Genomic DNA, 21882 nt, shown 5'->3' with positions numbered 1-21882 from the left:
AATGGGTTGTCAAATCATCACTCTGAGTGTGGTGTTCCTCAACATTTGGATAAGGATCCAGGTACCATGGGATGAACAGCTCGTTGAGTCTGAGGTTGAAGGAGCAAGTATCTCAGATGTTGTTCAGTGTTATTTTACATAAGTACTGTACATATTTACATATGTTTTTTAATTTGACTAACTTCACATAAACATTGGAAAGGTCAGTTTTAAAAACTGAGATAACATATTTTTGTGTGTAGTACATATAGCAGAAATAGATTAATTTTAACATAACAATTTGGGAGATTTGTACAGATGTGTTTGTATACCTTTGCTAACATGCCTGCACTATTGAGCACATCTATATGTTATGTACACATTTTTGCAAATGGGTTTCTGTAAACAAATTAAACAGATGCTGATGTTTACCTGCGAGTAGGCTATTTGTAATGGTGATAACATCGTTTTTAAAACTGACAAAAACACAAAAATCCAACACACTCTCTGGTTGTTCTCTAACTGTTGCAATTGTAAAAAAAAAAGTTATATAAAAGGAACATTTCATTGACCTTACCTCCATCTTCTAGCATGTCTCCAGCCCCATATTGTTGGCCCATGGCTGGTGATATGGGGGCCTGTACAGTACTTGAGGCATTTTTAGAGTTCAGTGCTTGGGGTGAGTATGTCTCCTGGGAAGGGTTTTGGCCCTCTTTTCCCTGTTCATCTGCCCCTCTTGCCTCTGCATGTCTGTTACCTGTGAAGACAGCTATAGAAAGATAACTGTTACCATTATGCTTACATCTGTCATATTAAAATTACATATTAAGGGAAAAGTCTAAAGCACTACACATATCTACCTTCAAGGAGACTCATATATCTAGCCATAAAGTAGGTTCAATTATGCACTCCAAAATTATAGCTACTTCATTTAAATAGAGTTCAGTTTTTAACAACATTGCCCAGTATTGCACTGTGTCCGGCTGGTTCAGGATTACCGTTTTTTTGTTTTGCCAAGATGTGTGAGGTCTACATGAAATGAAGAGGACCTCAAATAAGGGTTATGTGAGTATCAGGGAGTGGAGGTAAGTACTTAATGTCTGTGTGTGTGCGTGTGTGTGAGAGTGTATGATTGTGTAATAAAATACTATTAAGCGGTGGAATACACAGGCCCTTAATGCCTGGGCATGCTGGAACTTGTGGTTCCCCAAGTACCAGCATGCAATGGCCACCATGCAGGAACATGTAAACTCCCTGGTGGGACAATATTAATATTTCTTACTATTATACCATAAACTCTGCACCCACAGGCACCAGGGCTGTGGAGCATAGCCCCAGGCTATCACCCTCTGTCTGGGGTGTGTCTGGGAGGGGCAAACTCTTTATTAGAGGGTACCCATTTGCTGATGGATCCCTGGCCTCAGCTAACTAGTAGAGGGTGCTGAATGCTTTGGCTATAAAGCATGCCCCTCTGTTGTGGCAGAACACCCTTGCTAGAAAGAGCCCAGTGTGTTGTTTAAAATACAGGGGGACCCCTGTGTCAATTTTATCCCATATTTTTACAACCAGGACCAGCTCAGGCGCCCGATGCAGGTTTTGCAAAGACAGGGGACCACTTTGATTTGTTCCCCCCATATTTTTACAAACAGGACTGTCTTAAAACAACCAGGTGCTGGTTATGCTTGTAAGGATGGGGGGAGGCATGCATTTTTTTCAAATTTGTAACACTTTATTTACTTTTACACACACAAATGCACTGCACAAATCATGTTGTTCTGTGCAGGCTTCTGCAAACACACTGTGAGGCGGTAAAAATTTTATGGAAATTAATGTTATTGAGGTTAAATATACTGTAGGAACAAAAATAGGACCAAATTATTCTATTTAAAAAAACACTGTGATGAATTAGAACCAAAACATAGGGGTTGGCGCACTTCTCTAAAATATGACCCATTGTTTTGGTTTGGGTTTTGGATATGGATTCATCTTCACATTTTGGTTTGGTTTTGTAAAACCACCCTCAAGTGTTTTAGCTTTGGTTTTGGTTTTGATATAAATCAACTCTGATTTATCCGGATCTCCTCAGTAGATTAGAATTGTGACTTGGATCTGTAATCATGTTGGTTTTAGTTCTGGATTCATCTTTGTGGTTTTGGATTTGCAAAACCAAACTCAAGTATTTTGGTTTTGAGTTTGGATCTGAATTTTTTTTTTCAAATAAAAAGTTTTTTTACAACAGCTAAAATCATGTAATTTTTGCAATGAAAAGAAACAATAAGCCACAGAAGCTCTTTTTATTTTTAATAACATCTGAATGATTTTCCATCACCACAAATAGGTGTTTGCAGATAACGAAGAGATATTTTTCTCTACCTTATCTGCTTTCATACATATGGAGGGTCATTGTAAGTGTCAAATAGGGCAATTATCACTTCTTATTACACCCCCATTATTCCACTAATACCTGTTAAAAAGACACTGTAATAGCAGAGTCCATGCTCACCACTTTGAGCATTTGTAGATGCTCAAACACCACTCGGTTTGTCTTTAGATGCAACCATCATTCGCACCATTAACACTTGCACCACCCTCATGCTATTTGTAGATTGTCCATCAGAGTATGGCCTCCAATGTGAGCAATTATGAGTCTCACTTCACAACCATTATCAGTGACACATCTATGACACTCTCATAACATGCCAATAAGATGGACCATCTCTGTGCATTTGCATAGCCAGCTTCCTATCACCATCCAGTCACTGCAAAGGAATGAATCTTTTGAAGACATTTCTGAGACCTTATCTCTAACTCACAACTGCTAATCTGTGTGCATGGACTCTAGATGCATGTGCAGTAGAAAAAAATCACTCAACTGTGTTCAACATCGATATTGTGTCTGACTCAGAATCAGGCCCACTATGAGACAACAAAGGAAAGATAAGAGGCAGATGATTTACAGTGGTGCTTAGAAGTTTGTGAACCCTTCATAAATGTCTATATTTCTACTGTAATTTAGCCTAAAACTACCTCAGATTTCAAGTCATAAAAGTAGATAAAGAGAACCAAATCAAACAAATGTGACAAACAAATTAGACATAAGCCAATATCACATATCTGTGAGTGGCAAAAGTGTGTGAACTTTTAGGCTTAGCAGATATTTTTTTGAAGGTATTTTCAATCTATGGAATGACAATCAGGTGTGAGTAGACAACCAGTCTTTTTAAAAGAACAGGGATCTATTGAAGTCTGATGTTCACAACATGTTTGTGGAACTGTATCATGCCACGAACAAAGGAGATTTCTGAGGACCTCAGAAGAAGAGTTCTTGATGCTCATCAGGCTGGAAAACATTACCAAACCATCTCTAATGAGTTTGGACTCCAACAATCAATAGTCAGACAGATCGTGTACAAATGGAGGAAACTCCAGACCATTATTACCCTCCCCAGGAGTGGTCGATCAAGAAAGATCACGCCAAGAGCAAGGCATCTAGTAGTTTGCAAGGTCACAAAGGAACCCAAGGTAACCTCTAAGCAACTGAAGACCATTATCACATTAGCTAATGTTAATGTTCATGAGGACACTGAACAACAATGGTATGCATGGCAGGATTGCAAGGAGAAAGCCACTGCTCTCCAAAAAAGAACATTGCTGCCCCTCTGCAGTTTGCTAGAGATCACCTGGACAAGCCAGAAGACTATTGAAACAATGTTTTGTGGACAGATGAGTCCAAAATAGAGGTTTAAATGAGAAGCATTATTGTTTGGAAAAAGGAGAACACTGCATTTCAGCATGAAATCCTCACACCATCTGTGAAACACGGCGTAATAGTATTCTGGTTTGGGCCTGTTTTTCTGCATCTGGCCCAGGATCACTTGCCATCATTGATGGGACAATGAATTCTGAATTATACCAGAATATTCTAAAGGAAAATGTCAGGACATCTGTCCCTGACCTGCAACTCAACAGATTGTGGGTCATGCTGCAGGACAATGACCGAAACCACACAAGTCATTCGACCAAAAAATGGTTAAAGAAGAATACATTTAAAGTTTTGGAATGGCCAAATCAAAGTCCTGACCTTAATCCAATCAAAATGTTGTGGAAGGACCTGAAGCAAGAAGTTCATGGGAGGAAACCCACTAACATAACAGAGTTGAAGTTGTTTTCAACGGAGGAATGGTGTAAAATTCCTCCAAGCTGATGTTTAGGACTTATTAACAATTACTGGAAATGTTTAGAAGCAGTTATTGCTGCACAAGAGGTCATACCAGATAATGAAAGCAAAGGTTCACATACTTTTGCCACTCACAGATATGTGATATTGGATAATTTCCCTCAACAAAAAAATAAGCACATAGATTTTTTTGTCTCATTTGTTTGATGTGGTTCTCTTTATATACTTTTAGGACTTGTGTGAAAATCTGAGGTAGTATTAGGTGAAATTACAGTAGAAATATAGAAAACTTTCAAGGACCATTGTACATTATAACAGGTAAATATATTATATTAGTGTCTACAAATGTATGCATATATATATTAAATTTGTGTCTACAAATGTGTGCTTATTATTAATAATAATAATAATAATAATCATCATAATTGTAAAAGTTAAGTAGGTCAATTATTTAGCATTAATGCTCCTGCTAGTGAAAAAAAAACCTCTTCAAAAGCCACCCTGAGTAGCATAGTCCATAAATTATACTAAACATTGCCAAAAATATTAAATATGATTTTGATTTCTTGAGCAGAGATTAATGCCATTTATATTACTATCGCTAATTCACATTTTATCTTCAATAATATGTTATTTTTGATCAAACTCTTAACCATTTATACTAAACTCATACACAGGATATTAATGCATTTTTTTTCCTGAGGATGAAATCCATGAATTGAAGAAAAATGAAATATGTAAATGAAACACAGCAGCACTCAGTCCTGTGGCTCCTGCCAGCAATAGAGATTTAGCCTTTTCACATTCCATGAAAAGTCTAATTCTGGATCAATAACTCCACTTCATTCAAGCACTCTCCAAGCTGGCTGAATGGTAAACTGTAACCTGAAATCCCTGAGCCTGTTCAATAACTGGTGGATGCTGATATGGATTATCCTCTTAGCAGCAATTAAGTCAGACAAATAAAATGTAATGAAAGCCCAATTAAATGGATTTTATAAATTCACCTTGAAGGCATAATAATTAAATGGTCATTAAATTGTTTTAATATTGCTGTATTTTACATTTTCGTTTTAAAGATGGTAAATATCAAATGAAGAAAGGTGAATCAACATCGCCCCATGACCCTCAGGCCTTGAAAATAATATGAGATGCCAGAGTTGAAATTATAATCACCACACTCTCTAGGTTTCAAATACAGTTTGAAAGTTTATAGTATTTGTCCAATAATTTAATACATCTAAGTTAATGAAATATGTTGTATCATCCAAAGATTGCATACATTGCATAGTGGTGCTGAGATTATTAAGGGAGTTTCAATTGGTGAATCTTCTGTACTGATGGTGCCATTATGTGCCTCACAAATGACAAAGGAGACAAAATATTAGTCCATGAGAACATTTCCCTCTTCATTCAATGTCTGTTCCACCTTCTGTAGGGTATGCCATCACCATGTCACCATTTACATTCACAATGTCCAAAGTAGAAGGTCAATATTGATGTTGCTCAAATATCAACATCGTTAATGGTGACACCTGCAAAATCTTAACACTGACAGAATATCGACATTTCTATGTGGCTTAGAGTTTTGGTTAGGGTTAGCGTTAGGATTACCATTAATAGTAGGCTTACAATTGCCATTTGGGTTAAGGTTAGCAATAGGGGTTACCATCAGACCTAAGGTTAGAGTTATCTTTAGGGTTAGGATTAGGTCTAGGTTTGTTGTTATGGTGATTGTTAGTGTTACAGTTAGAGTCAGGGACAGAATGAAAAGAAAGAGAGTATGTCGACATTCTAACAATGTCTGCATAACATCAGTGTTGACATGCTTAATATTAACTAGGTAAATGTTGACATTATGAACATTTTCAATGTCCACATTATGACCATATTAACATTGTGAATGTATAATATGTACTAGAGATGAGCGGGTTTGGATCTCAGATATCTGAACCCACCCGAACTTAGGGGATCTGAGTTAGATCCGAGCCGGCTCGGGTTTTCCCACCTGACTCAGATCTCAAAATGAGGCAAAACATCATAATTCCGCTGTTGGATTCTCGCAGGTTTTGGAATGTATACAAAGTCCCGCAATAGCCGCCATTTTTCATTCCGGCTGTGGAGAGTGAAGAGGGAGGGAGCTGGGAGCTGTGCTCCTGTGTTTGGTTTTAATAAGTAAATGAAGGGTATTGCACTCTGGATTACAGAATGTTTGTATGTTGTCTAGTTAAGGTTTTAAGGGAATATAAGATCTGTGACCTTTGACCTGGAAGTTCACCTAGGAAAGGGTATAAAAGATGATAATTTTTACACGTCACTTTACCTTGAGGAAGGGAGCAGCTGTCTTCTGAAATGCGTTAGTACACAGTGGCAGGATCATCTAGCTGGGAGGAATTGCATTTGAATATCCCTTAATAAGGACCCTGAGACAGAGGTGATCCGGAGACCTCCATTTTTAAAAAGTATGGGCCCTTATATGGGGGACTTCTGGTAATTCCCCATTTATTACTATAGTGAGGTGGAATAACCCTCATGTAGGAAGAAATTACCTTGCATATGTGATACTGGCACATAGTGTCTGTTATTTTTGTTATTTTTGTCACTGTTTGCGAGGGGCATTGTTGAATATATGCCTATTTTATCTTGAATTCAATTTAGTGAAATAAATTGCATCATGATTGTATTACACTATGTCTGGTCAATTTTATGTTTTTCATGTCTATGAAAACTCGACTGCTGCAATTTGACAACCATACACGGAATCCCGATTGGAGTTGTGGGGAAGTACTGTTGTGATTATTCATTGATTGTCTGTGAGCACCGTGCGCACTTAACTAGACAAAATTTTATTATACACATAAGTTTTAGTACTGAAGGGTGGTACTGCTCATGACTAGTTATCTGCAGCAAAGACAGGTGCTGGGCGCCTGTAAAACACCTTTCACTCTACATATTTCAACTGCTACTTGTATCAATCTGGCAGCAAAAGTCACACAACAGTGAAATTGAGCCAAGGGTTCTCAACCCTCAAGGCTGCTACACAGCCCAAATGCCGTATCCTACTGCACGGCCCAAAGGCCACATCCCGCCAAGAATTCTCAGCCCTCAAGGTTGCTACACAGTCCAAAGGTTGCATCCTGCTTTATGGCCCAAAGGCCACCTGTCGGCTGCAACTTGCCAACAGTGCCAGCCCTCAAGGCTGTTGCAGGACTGGTTCCTAGTCATAGCTCTGTATTCCAGTACTACTCAGCCTGGAGGCTGCATCATCAATTCACTATCAACTATTAATTCTTACTTCAACCAGTGGCTGCACCAATTATCAAGTATCAAACTCTTCTTACTTCAGCTAGTGGCTGCGCCAACTGTCAATTCTTCAGCCAGTGGCTGCACCAATTATCATGTATCAACTCATCTTACTCATCTTACTTCAGCCAGTGGCTGCACCAATTATCAAGTATCAACTCTTCTTACTTCAGCCAGTGGCTGCGCCAACTATCAATTCTTCAGCCAGTGGCTGCACCAATTATAAAGTATCAACTCTTCTTACTTCAGCCAGTGGCTGCACCTATTTTAAAGTATCAACTCTTCTTACTTCAGCCAGTGGCTGCACCAACTATTAATGTTTCAGCCAGTGGCTGCACCAATTATCAAGTATCAACTCTTCTTACTTCAGCCAGCGGCTGCACCAATTATCAAGTATCAACTATTCTTACTTTAGCCAGTGGCTGTACCGACTATCAACTATCACTTCTTACTTCAGCCAGTGGCTGCACCATTTAAAAAGTGTCAACTATTCTTACTTCAGCCAGTGACTGCACTAATTATCAAGTATCAACTATTCTTAATTCAGCCAGTGGCTGCACCAACTATCAATTCTTACCTCAGCCAGTGGCTGCACCAATTATCAACTATCAATTCCTCCTTCAGTCCAGTGACTGTATCAATTATCAACTATCAATTCTTCAATCCTCAAGGGGTACCCCAACCATCATCTTTGCACAGTCCTCAACTCTATTTATCACTCAGTTTGAGCCAGCTAGCTGGGTGCAACAACCTTTTGGCCCTTAACTAGATGAAACAATCAATATTGTGAGCTGTGAGGTGGTCATAATTTACTGGAAATGAGTGGAAATTAATGTTTTTGAGGTTAATAATACTGTAGGAACATAAACATGCCCATTTTATGTGATTTTAGCTGTTTTTATTTTTAAAGAAAAAATCCAGATCCAAAACCAAAACTTAAAAACAAAACACGGAGGTGAGGTTTTGGTAAAACCAATCCAGATCCAAAACCAAGGAAGATCCAGATACAAAAACAAAAAATGGGGGGCGGCACATATCCCTAATATATACACCAAACCGTTCTGAAGAGAATGGTAATTGTAGACCCATTAGGAATTATACTGCATCTATAAATGTGCAGATATAGCAACATTTATAATGTTTAGTGCCAAGGTGGTAAGGATGCTTTGTGCAGGGTACAATATAGTTTGTTTAAGTATTTGACCAAGAACAAAGAGAAGGATGGTGCCAAAGTACACCATCTATATTCTGTAAATCTCAAATAACTGCTGCAGAGATACACTAGGCAAACATAAAATGGAGACAGTTAAGGACCCAAATATGAGGAAGGAGTCTTCTATATTAACCAAAGGTGATGAACTAAAGATCAAACATCAGGATTGGAAGGTCCCTGGAAAGAACACTATCTTGTGCTCATTATTGTGTTTTAAAGCTTCTATGCAATAATTTCATAATTTGAAAACTTTTTTGGAGAGATCCTATAGCAAATTTGTACAATGAGACAAAATATCTTTTTAAAATAACAACATTTATTATGACCAACAGTTTATTGCATATTGTGATCCCAATAAGTTTTTCTCGCAGTCCAAAGTATAGTTTCCTCCAGTGATATGCCAGGTAACCTGATCTGAAATGGTGGAGGAAGATATGGAGACAATTTGGGAAGATCCCTTTGTGAGAAACACAAAAATCTGTGGAGACTTCTGTTCAATTAAAATTTGTTGTAACTACAATATTTAGAGCTCTAATTTTAGAGTCACATGTCTCTAGGGCTTAGCCTAAACACAGCAGAACTATAGAAGGTAGCTGCTCCTCTCAAACCTTTTTGGTCAGATGAGGTTTTGAATGAAGATGCAGGTGGTTTCTAGGTTTCTTGTCAGCAGAAAAACTGTTTATGTTCAATCCAAGTATACGGTATTTATGATTGAGCATAGAGATGGGAACAGACCCCTGTGTTTAGATTTTGGCAAAACCACCTTCAAGAGTTTTGGTTCTCATTTTGGATTTTTTTACAAATTAATTTACACATTTAGAAAAACAACTAAAATAGCTAAAAATGTTTTTGTTCCTACAGCATTTTTAAAAACCCTAACATTCATTTCGAGTCAATTTTGACCACCTGAAAGCTCACAATATTGTATTTAGCAATACTGGACAAAACTTGCAGTGAGCTGTCTGGCTAAACTAAATGAAAGAGCATAAGTACAAACACATGGCAGTTTAAAAGAATATAGCACATCTCTGAAAAATATAGTGGCCCAGCACTGGCAGAAAGGATAGTAGCTTTCTAAATGATATGACCCTATAGAATGTTTTCATTGTTCAAACATTAATAGCCTAAAAGTAAAAGCCTAGTAGAAAATATAATATATAACTATTAGGGATGTGCGCCGACCCCTGTGTTTTATCTCCTCGTGTTTTGGATCTGAATTTGATTTTGCCAAAACCGCCCCTTGTGTGTTTTGGTTTGGGATCTGTATTTTTTTTTTAATTGATAAAAACTGCTAAAATCACAATGTTTTTTTGTTCCTACACTATTCTTAACCTCAATAATTTCCACTCGTTTCCAGGCAATTTTGACCACCTCAGAGCTCACAATATTGTTTACATCCGGTTTAGGCCCAAAATTTGCACCAAGCTAGCTGGCTGACTAAGCTGAGCGGCAGCAGTGGGCGACACAAACACGTGGCAGTTCAACTTCCAACATGGCACATCAGGAAACAAATGTTTTCATTAGTCAAGAGGCCTAAGGGAGTTGGAGTATGTATGTAGTTGAAGGCAGGGAAAGGAAGATGTGGTTAGTTGTAAATTTTATTTAATTTTTTTATTCTGAAGCAAATTTATGAGGAAGAAGGGGAGGGGAGGCACATACAAAAAATAATTAAATCATTCACATCAGTCCTGGCCCCAGAAGAATTCATGAGCACTATGCCTGCTGCTGGGAGTGGATTTTCATCCCAGAAGGGGACCAGGAAGACTACTAGTAATGCTTTAAAAAACATATAACTGTTAAACAATCCTTTGCAAGGGGGAGCAAGTATGACAGCAGTCACCTAGTTGCATAGCAGATCACTGACACCATAACATCTATGCTGGTATTAGATGTGCATTCAATATCTGCCAATAATGCAGTGGGTTTTAGACAGTTAATTGAGGTCCTATGAACCCGATACTAAATCCCATCAAGATTCCACTTAGTTAGAAAAGCAATTCTCAGCCTGAACAGGGACATTAAAAAAACGTAATTAGTGTCCTCCAAAATGCTGTTGTACCCACTGTCCACTTAACCACAGATATGTGGATAAGCTGAACAGAGTAAATGCAAGATTTAAAATACAGTATAAGGTTTAAGTCATATGTTGTGTCTTTCTTCCCAATGAACACATGTCTGAAGAGATGCAAAGAGCTGTTGGTAAGCAAATTGTCAACTCAAGTGGCACGTGATGCAGCTATGGCTTCTCCTTCAGTTTCTCCAGTAAGTGCATCTGCGAAGAAAAAACTAAACTTTCCCAAAAGATGAGTCAACACAAAACACAAAAACTTTTTGGATGGATGTGCCTCAGATGATGGAACAGGGTAGAGATTCCTAGATGGTTAAGGTTACTACCTCTACTTACTCTGGCTTTACAAAGGGTACAAATGACTTGACAATTATTGTCCGGATTTAGGTAGAAATAATTCCACACATATTAAGTGGATTTTTTTGTCTTGTGCCCAGGCATGACAATGAGCTTTTCCTGATCATGGGCAATAACTGTTTCTTCCACTAGTGCATGATTTACAAAAAAAACATCCTCTTCAACAACATCCTTATTAGCGTCAGCTACACAAATATCCTGCACATCCTGATGCACTTCCACAGAAGCATTCTCAATTTCTATGTCAGCATGTTCACTTGTGATTACATCATCATAAGAGGCAGAAACACTAGTAATAAATAAAGGTCAAGGCCTTAGCCTTTCCTTGCCACTTCATGTGGTGAAAGGCATATTGCAGTTTTATGTCTTTCTGCAGCTAACTTTTCCTTTGATGTTTTTTTCTTTACCACCGTAAAAGATTGGTACTTAATTTTAGATACCCTTGGGCATCGGCTAAAGTAGATGATGTAGATAGACTAGTATCGTCATTACTGGTGGCACTGGCAGCTGCTCCAGCATTAGTATGTGATTCCTACTCTCCTCTCAACTGATCATTCTCCATATCAACAAACACAAATGAAGTGGGATACAACACACATGTCAATTTTTACCAATTTTTCATTATTACACTGCGGTATCAATGACCTACAGTATTACAAGATTTTTTTATGAATAAGAAAAGAGTAACACACTGCGGTGCCACTTACAGTGTCACAAGATTATTTATGAATAAGAATAACACATTGTGTTACCACTTACAGTGTCACAAGACTTTTTTATGAATAAGAAAATAAAAACTCTGCACTGCCACTTACAATTTCACAACATTATTTATGAATAAAAATAACACTGTGATACCATTTACAGTGTAACAAGATATTTTTATGAATCAGAAAAGAACACACAACACACTTACAGTGTCACAAGACTTTTTTATGAATAAGAAAATAAAAACTCTGCACTGCCACTTACAATTTCACAACATTATTTATGAATAAAAATAACACACTGTGATACCATTTACAGTGTAACAAGATTTTTTATGAATCAGAAAAAAACACACTACACTGCCACTTACAGTGTCACAAGATTATTTATGAATAAGAATAACACACTGCGCTTCCTCTTACAGTGTCACAAGATTTTCTTTATGAAGAAGAAAAGAATAACACACTACACTGCCACTTACAGTGTCACATTATTATTTATGAATAAAAATAACACACTGCGCTACCACTTAGTGTCACAAGACTTTTTTATGAATAAGAAAAGAATAACACACTGTGCTACCACTTACAGTGTCACAATATTTTTAACATATACACTGCATTTTCCACTTAGTGTTACAATATTTTTTATGAATACACTGTATTTCCACTAACAGTGTGACAATACTTTTTATGAATACACTGGATTTTTCACTTAGTGTCACAATATTTTTAATGAATACACTGCATTTCCACTAACAGTGTCACATAATTTTTTTATGAATACACTGCACTTTACACTTAGTGGCACAATATTTTTACTGAATACACTGCACTTCTATTAACAATGTCACAATATTTTTTATGAATACACTGTGTTTACACTAACAGTGTCAATAATTTTTTACGAATAAACTGTTTTCCACTTAGTGTCACAATATTTTTAATGAATACCCTGCATTTTCCACTTAAAGTGTCACAATATTTATTATACACTGTGCTACCACTTACAGTGTCACAAACAATACATGAATAAATATTACACTGCGGCCTGACCGGCAGCATCACAGTAAAAAAATAATAATAATATAGTATACTGGGGTATAGCACAAAAAAAATATATTATTTTTTTATTAATTATATTATTAGCTTTTAGTTTTTTATACACTTGGCACCCTTCCATGGACAGAACACCCCTGGTCAGACACAGATGCCCCTGGATGGACACCACCATTCCCTGGATGGAAACAGCAGCCCCTGGATGGACACAGAAGCCCCTACCCTGGATGGACACAGTAGCCCATGTATGGACACAGAAGCTCTTGCTCTAGATAGAAACAGCAACCCCTGGATGGACACAGCAGCCACTGCCCCTGGATGGACACAGCAACCCCTGGATGGAGACAGCAGACCCTGGATAAACACAGGAGCCCCTGCCCTTGATGGACACAGCAACCCCTGGATGGACACAGCAGCTTTTGGATGGACACAGCAGCCACTGCCCCTGGATGGACACAGTATTCCCTGGATGGACACAGTAGCCCCTGCCCTGGACAGATACAGCAGCTCTTGGATGACACAGCACATCCATTCCCTACACTCTCCACAGCCAGAGTGACATGGCATTGATGACTGGGTACCTTTATAGTATCCAAAACCCATGACAATCTGACAGTGGGAGGATGACATTTTGCCTATTTTGAGACCTGAGTCAGATGGGCTCAGTTTTTGTCTCAGATTTTGAAGTTCAGGTGCATACGGTTCTCTGAGAACCAGAACTGCTCATCTCTAATTACCGTCACACTCCTTCAAGCAGCAAATTACAGGCCTTAGGCCAGTAGATGTGATTGCAGTTAGAGAAAAGTCTAGTATAAAACCACATCACCATCAAACTTACTCCAAACAGCAAATCACAGGTCCAAGGTCAGCACATGTGATTAGAGGTGGAGTATTTAGTGAAAGGTAAAGCATTGATTATTTACTTTAAGGAAAAGTAAATCAGAAACATGAAATAAACTATTAAAACTAAGCTTCCAATGTGAGTTTTTTTTTAAAAATGCAACTGCATTCAAACAGTAAATCACATACCATGACCAGTAGAGGTGATTGCTTCTGAAGTAAATTCTGGTAGAAAATTAGTCACCATCAAACTTACTCCAAGCAGCAAATCACAGCTAGTAACAGGCTAGTAGTCTTTACACCAATATAGCAAGGTGGGCACTATAATAAAAACATGGTGTACAACAGAATTGTGCTTGGTCCCTCCCACCTATTCTTATGTTGTATATTAAAAAGGAAATGCACAGTTCAACAAACCAAGCACTTCAGCGACAGGGACTGTAACTTTTGTAGCTGAAGTGCATGGTTTGTTCGGGCCACCACAAAAGAAAGCATTTTGATAGTTTTATTAAACCAAGCTACCATTGGGCTTAAAGCTAAAAGTGTTAATTATTAATTATTTATTATTACCAATTTTTCATATAGTGAACACATATTCTGCTGGCCATTCACATCAGTCCCTTCCCCAATGGAGCTTACAAAATCTATATTCCCTACCACATGATCACACACAGACACACTAGGGTTAATTTTTTTCTGGGGATCAGTTAACCTACCAATATATTTTTGGAGTGTGGGAGGAAACTGGAGTGCCCAGATTATTCAAACTCCACAAAGTTGGGGCCATAGTCAGAAATTAACCCATGATCTCAGTGCTGTGAGGCAGTAATGCTAACCATTACTTAAAGGTCAAGATGTCATCATCATCAAAGTTCAAAATGTCATCATCCAAATTATCATCATCACTGTTCTTACTATAATAATCATCACACAATTTTAGCGCATCAAAACTGCAATCCATCATTACAGTTTCTGAAATTTGCGGCAAAGGTATTCTTCCGTGAATTTTTAGTGTCATTAAAAAACTAATATATAATATTTACATGTGTAGAGCAATCTTTTTCTAATATAGCTAAATAAGCAAAATGCCCTCTCTTCAAATAAAATAATAAATAGGATGTAGGTGCAGGCATACCCCAATTTACACTCAAACGTGTAATACTGTATATGTGAAGGTTTGTTTTTCCACTGCTGTGTTGGAAGATAAAAGACCCATACTTAAGAATGTCATCAAATATATTTTTAGGAGCGACCCCACTCACTGGTAAATCAGGTGGTGTGAAGCACATAAAGGTATCTTTTGAATTCCAGAAACTATCTGCAAATAAAGGGCATACCCTACTCTTGGTATGCACAAATGGTTTGAAGTGTATCTGGGTTTCTTTACAGGTTTCAACTTGTCCTCTCATTTATGTTTTTAATTTCCATCGCATTTTTATCCCAAAAAAATGCTGTAAAAAGTTTTAAATTACCACCATTTTTTTTATTTTAAACAGCCTCACACAATTGGGGTTGATAACAAATAAAAAAAAACTTAAAAACAAGCAGAATAAAATAGTCTCATTAAAATCACAGAAGGTCCAATATGGAACATGGACCAAACAATAAAAAAGTCTTTCCTTACAAACAAGAAGTGTGAAAGCCTTTTTTTACTACATATTTGTTTTTTTTCCATGTTATCATACATTTAATGGAGCACATAAGGAAAAGGACATTCTAGACTAATACTGAGATCTTCGACATCTTCCATAAGGGATGTTTTATTTTGTTTTATTTTATTGCGTTACACCTCCTGTTTTTTACAAATAAATAAAGAACTTTATCTACAAGTACAACATACTTAGCAGACTCATTTAGTTTTATACCCTCCTTCAGCTTCTCTACCTGCTTTTCCAGTAGTTTAATTAAGGATGTGACTTGACTCAGGTTGCAAGTGTCTTATCTCACTTTATTTGTTTCATTTTCAAAGGGTTCCAGTAGCTTGCAATAAATGGAGAGTATACTCCAGTTTGCTGCAGTAAGGTTGTAACATATGCCCCCTCCACCTTTCTCATGGCTTGATGTGTACTGTAAATCATCATGGCTTGTTCCTATTCCTCCATTCACTGAAGCATATAAAAGGGTGGTAATCCACCTTGCTACTATACTTTGCTTTAGTTGGTGGCATGGAAAATTGAACTTTTCTAACAGTTGCTAAGATCTTCTGCTATCTGTGGTTGTTGAGGGCCGAAAATGCCCCGAAATGTTACAGGTCACAATCAGTATTTCCTGCACAGACCTCAGTTTTGAAGTAATTCTGAACCACCAAGTTTTTTGTTTGTACAAAACATGGTCTGTGTTGAAATTCAAGCACTCATAATGCTTGTGCAATGTTATTTGTGTTTTTGGAAATTACAAATCATGATCTCAACAGGGTGAGCCATTTTGTTATCACCTTCATGAGTTTTTCCAAAAGGTTGACACTGGTATGCCTCTTAGTAAAGCCAGTAATATAGAGAGCAGCCTGTCTGTGAATGAGCTGGTATTGGGTGCTAGATAACACTGTTGAAGGTGATGCACCCTCCCATGTAATCTTTAGTTGACCAGTACGTTTGTCCACAATTCTGTATTTGAAAGGATAGTGGGTACAATGGCATTTTCTAGGTAAACAATATCTTTATGTTTAAGTTTTTGGTGCAGGTGAGGAATTGCTGCTCAGGTAAAATAGAATTGAGATGGAATTTGGTAGCATGTACATGTGACCTTAAATAACTGTCTAAAACCAGATGGATTGAAGACAGATATTGGATGCAAATCTTATGATAACAAAGCCATCATGGCTTCAGTGATCCACTATGCAACAAGATAACGACTGTCATACTTGGTCTTTATGCAATTGTTTGTTTTACAGGCAATTGATGTGTGATACTACAAGTCTTCTTCTTTGTCCTCTTATTTGATGAAGACTTATGAGCAGCAGCCCTAGCAAGCAAGGATTCTTTTTGGTAATCATGGATTGCATTAGGGAAGTCAGTTAGCCTTTGTAAATTGGATGCAGAATGACTACCTCAAATTGCTAATGAGTAGGTTGATGATATTGGCACTGGTGGTGGAAATTGGTTGTGCCGGTGTCTATCCATGCTGCTGATAGCTGATGTTAGACTGCTTTACATTTGTTTTTCCAGATTTTGATAAATAACTTGAATGAGCTTACTGCAAATGACATAATGGGGAGGAGGTGCCTAGATGTGTAATGTCCCTATCTCTAATTAGCTTTGCACTAAAAATGCTACAGATGACTTGACAAATGTCAAAATTTGGGTAAAAAATTGTACATGTAATAGGTGGCTTTTTTTTTTACTTTTGCTCAGGCATGACAATTATTATTATTATACTTTATGTATATAGTACCACAAGGAGTCTGTACAAGAAAAACAGAAACAGTATGATCAAAACAAGAAAACAGTAACTTATAGTACAGAATATTGGAGGATATGGACATGGTTTATAAACATTGCTGTAACAGCAGTCATAATATTTAAATAAGCAGTAGGGTGGCAGAGCCCAAGGGTTAGGTGATATTGTAGGCAGTGGGGTGGAGATGATGGTAATTGTGAGGGATGTAAAAGCACATGAGAGATGAAGCCCCTGTTTGTGAGAGCTTACAGTCTAAATGGGAAGGGCAGATAGACAAGGGTGGCACAGAGGGGAGAGACAGTGAGCGAGGGGCATGGACCAGTGGGTTAAGGTGAGAGCTGGACAGCTTTGATGAAGAAGTGGGTCTTGAGAGCTTTTTAAAATTTTTGTAGAGAGATGGAGAGTCTGGTAAGGAGGGGGAAAAGTTACAGATATAAGGAGAAGCAAAGGTAAAATCTTGGAGGCAAGAGTGGGATAAAGTAATCAGTTGGGAGGAAAGGTGGAATTCACGTGTGTATCAAAAAGGAGGCAGGCAATAGTATGAAGGGTGATAAGGTCATATACAGTATGTAAATCAGAGATGATTGGGTGAGGGCTATTTTGTCTTGAGTGTCTTAAGTTTGAATTGGGTTCTGAAAGGGAAGTGAGCCAGTGTAGGGCTTGTTGAAAAGGGGAGGCAAATACAGTGCATTTGGAGAGGACGATGAGCAGAGAAGCAGAAATGAGGACAGATTGCAAAGACACAAAGTGCTTATTATCATTTGCATGGAGTGCTGCCACTGGTAGTAGACTTATTTTGACACAAACAACATCATCCTCTTGAATTTTATAAACTTTTCTTGACGAAACACATTCATCACCAACATCTCCATTAATGTCAGATACACAATTATCCTCCTCATCTTGTTGCACAATTACAACTTCCAGTAACATCTTCACAGTAACATCTCAATTTCTATGTCTAAACCATCATCATTACTTTTACTACTGCTCATCCTCACATTTGCAGAGAGTTCAGAAATGGTGAAAAGAGGCTTCTCTAGGATTACAGTGTCAATAACAGAAATGGTAGACTCACACATAGCTCTTGTGGACACCCTTATACTCTCCTTAGGAATCTGTGAAGTTTGTGGACACACAGCCTTAGGGCGGGATGTAATAGAGATCGATTCTGCCGGAGGTGTGGGATGCAGACTGATGTTGATCGTTTTTTTAAAGTTGCAGTCATTTATAAGCAGTTTCCCTGTTTAAGAGTTGATACATCTAGGCTAAGAGCCACAGGCAGAGGGCTACTACTGCATTTTAGATGAGATGGCTATGTTGAGCGCACTTAATATATTATTATTTATTTATTATTTATTACAAGTTAGTTATAAAGTGCACACATATTCCGAAGAGCTTTACATAGAATATTTGGCCATTCACATCAGTTTCTGCCCCAATGGAGCTACAATCTATATTCCCTACCACATGCACACAGGTAAATTTTTTTGTCGGGAGCCAGTTAATCTACCAGTATACTTTTTGGTGTGTGGGAGGAAACTGGAGTACCCGGAGGAAACCCACACAAGCACAGGGAGAATATACAAACTCCACACAGTTAGGGCCATTGTGGGAATTGAACCCATATGACACTATATGGTGAACAGGGCATGTATTACGAGTCAAAACTATTGTATTTTACTACTTAGTAACAAACAGTATGAAAAAAAACGCTGCCAGAGTACTTTGCAGTGGTGTTCTGCATACATGTCTATAGAGCGTAAATCCAAAATCTTTAGGCACTGGTCAGCCAACTAAGATATTATCCGATTTTGAAAAACTAAACGGCAATCACATTCTCAAGTGGTGCAACAATTGTACAGTATTCGACCCTCACAATCTATGCCGAAAAAAAATATTTTTGACCCAGTTTTCAACCCACAAAGTGAATTTGCCTACATATATGAGTTCCCAGAGCACAATTAACTTTCTTTGAAACATTTCCAAAACAATCAAATCGGGTTGATTGAAAAATCTTAATTCTCCCAAAAAATGTTCCTCCATATTGACTACATAGAAATGAGGTCAGTATGACAATGCATTTCCCTCCATATTCCATGCTTAAAAGTAAACTTTTCTCTCATTCCATTTTCTCCTCTGTAAATTCAAAATGTAAAGATTTTGCAATTTTGGTCCATAACAATGTACTTTTTAAAAGTCCTTTTATACACATACTGCATGCTGAGACAAAGGATATATATTTTATTGCAGGGGCTCATTAGGCTCTTTAACAATTACACTTTTTATCTTTTTACTTTAAACAATTGCACATCCATACAAAGAGTCACCTGGTGGGAACATCAATATGGTCTAAGATCTGGCCCTAGATAAAGCCCACCAAATAGTTCTCCCACTCAAACGATTCTTTTCAGAGATCTTTGAAAAATAACCTCCATTTTCTTGTCATCTCCCAGCTTCATGTAAAAAGAGATACCAGGGGAAATACTTGTTACTCAATTCAACATAGAAGTTACTCCTGGAAAGACTTCCTCCTCATTGAGTCATAGTTCAGCACTACAGTGGGGAGATCAGATGATGTCCCATTTTCTTGGACAGTTTACACTGCCAGTTTGATTTAAATTTGATTCTCATAGCTTCCCATGCATGACTTATCTTGGAAGAAGGATGACAGGTAGTTGATTAGTTTGCCATTGGCCAGAATGAAAAGAGATTGTAAATTGATTGACATCTTTGAGGATAATATTCAGTTGGATGTACGCCAGTAATTGCGTAGCCTAAAATATGCAAACTGGTTCTTCATATGTCCAAAAAACAAATCGTTCACATATGCATGTATGCAGATTTTCATGCATCTGACACTTGCCTTTGCTTGCAACCAGAGAAGTGGGACAGGGATAAAAAAGTGCTGCTTAAATATGTGTACACACTAGACGATGTGCTCACGATGTGATATCATGAGCGATTTTCCTTTAACTCTCCTCGGCACCACGATATGAAGCTAAAAAGTGTCCTTAACAATTTCCAGTGCATCGTGTACGAGATTGTCAGATCTTGCCTGCTATAGGCAAGATCTGATTAAGCAATGTACCACCCGCTGGTACATGCATCGGCATCATGATCGTGAATGAGCACTCACGATTTGGACATATTTTTCAAATTTGTCATTCTGATAGGTCGAAATCGGGCGAATCATACAAAATATTGATTAGTGTGTATGCACCTTTAGATAAGCAAAGTACTGAAAGGGTTCATGTGCAAATCCCACTGGGATTCATATGCTCCTGTGATTTGTCCATTTGGATATGCACACAGTTGTATTTTTTTGTCTATCACATTTTAAGACTGTGTTTTTGTCGCAAGTGCATTCAAAATCCACATAAGCTTTGTGAAATGCCAGCTAGATGTAATCCACTCAAAAATGTGACAGAACTAAAGGTTTTTTTTTAAAAGAGTGATAAAACAGACTTCTTATTAGTAAGCAGACTCCTCAGTGCTATCTTGTTAATTGAAAACTGATGAATGGTTCAGTTTTGACTCAGTTCTTTAGCCAATTTAGTGCAAAATTCAGATTTACTTATTGGCTATTCAATATATTGTATGCAAGAGCCGGATATCCTATAAGATGCTGTATTTGAGATCTGAACACAACAAAATAAAACCAAAACCCTCATCTCTAGTTTATAGTATGATAATAAAAATATAATATAATTCTGAAATTTTCATAGTAAACTTTATCATCTATCTGAAGCTGAAGGGACTTACAGTATCAATACATAACAGAAATATTGATGATTATCTTAGCTGTAATCTTCTGAAATTGACTCCAAGATCTAATAGAGGTGACCTTCGAAAAAGACTTCTGGATTTCAAAATGCTCTATTAATGCATTTATTACAGAAAATGAAAACACATTTCTAAACTGTTTGTGCCTGATTCCAGTCAGATTGAATAACATATTTCTTACTTCTCCTTTGTCCTGTAGAGGTTGCCAAGAGTAGGGTTTTCCATGTACATATGCTAATCAAATTATTCTCTAAAGAGATGTTGGTTGGAAGTTCAAAATCTCATTGTAATGCCACTCTCCTGATTTCCCCCAAAAATTAAATACATTTATTATACATGTACTTAGGAGCTGATTCAGCAGTGTACACAAGTATATTTATCCAGATTACTGTGAATCTGCACGTGCGCAGAACCCATTCTACGAGTTTGCAAAATGGGTCCTGCATAGTAGCATGAGGTGCGGGTTTGGTCAGCATTCCGGAAATGGGGGCGTGTCTGCCTCATTTTCAGGGAGTGGCAAGGCCAGGGATTGCGTCGACCGGTGCAGTGTCCAGGCCTTGCAAGCAGGCCAGCCTGAGTAAGCTGAGGCTTACTCAGATGGCTGGCAGCCCGGTGCCATCCTCCATTGTGACCATTGACCACCGATGGTTGCGATGGTGATCCCAGACTGTGACCTCCATTGCATTTGCATATTAGCAAGGACGGAATTGTAAAGCTTTTCTGATTTATTTATTACATGGACGATTATGTCTTCATGCGGTTACATTTATTGGACACTGTAGATAGTATAACCATTGAGATTTTGGACCTCATTGTAGTTGCTGTAGCACGCCGAATTTGTAATATTTGTAATAATATTTGTTATAAAATAAAATATATATTGGATACTAGCTGTATCTATTTTAGGGTATGCATTTTTATTTTCATATTCACGTTTATAGTTGCATATTTCCACTTCTATGTCTATTTTATTGATCTATTACTGATTGTGTATTTT

The sequence above is a fragment of the Taudactylus pleione genome, unplaced genomic scaffold (assembly GCF_031769625.1).
Source record: "Taudactylus pleione unplaced genomic scaffold, aTauple2 ptg000321l, whole genome shotgun sequence".
NCBI lineage: Eukaryota > Metazoa > Chordata > Amphibia > Anura > Myobatrachidae > Taudactylus > Taudactylus pleione.
Note: the sequence above shows the minus strand (reverse complement) of the source record.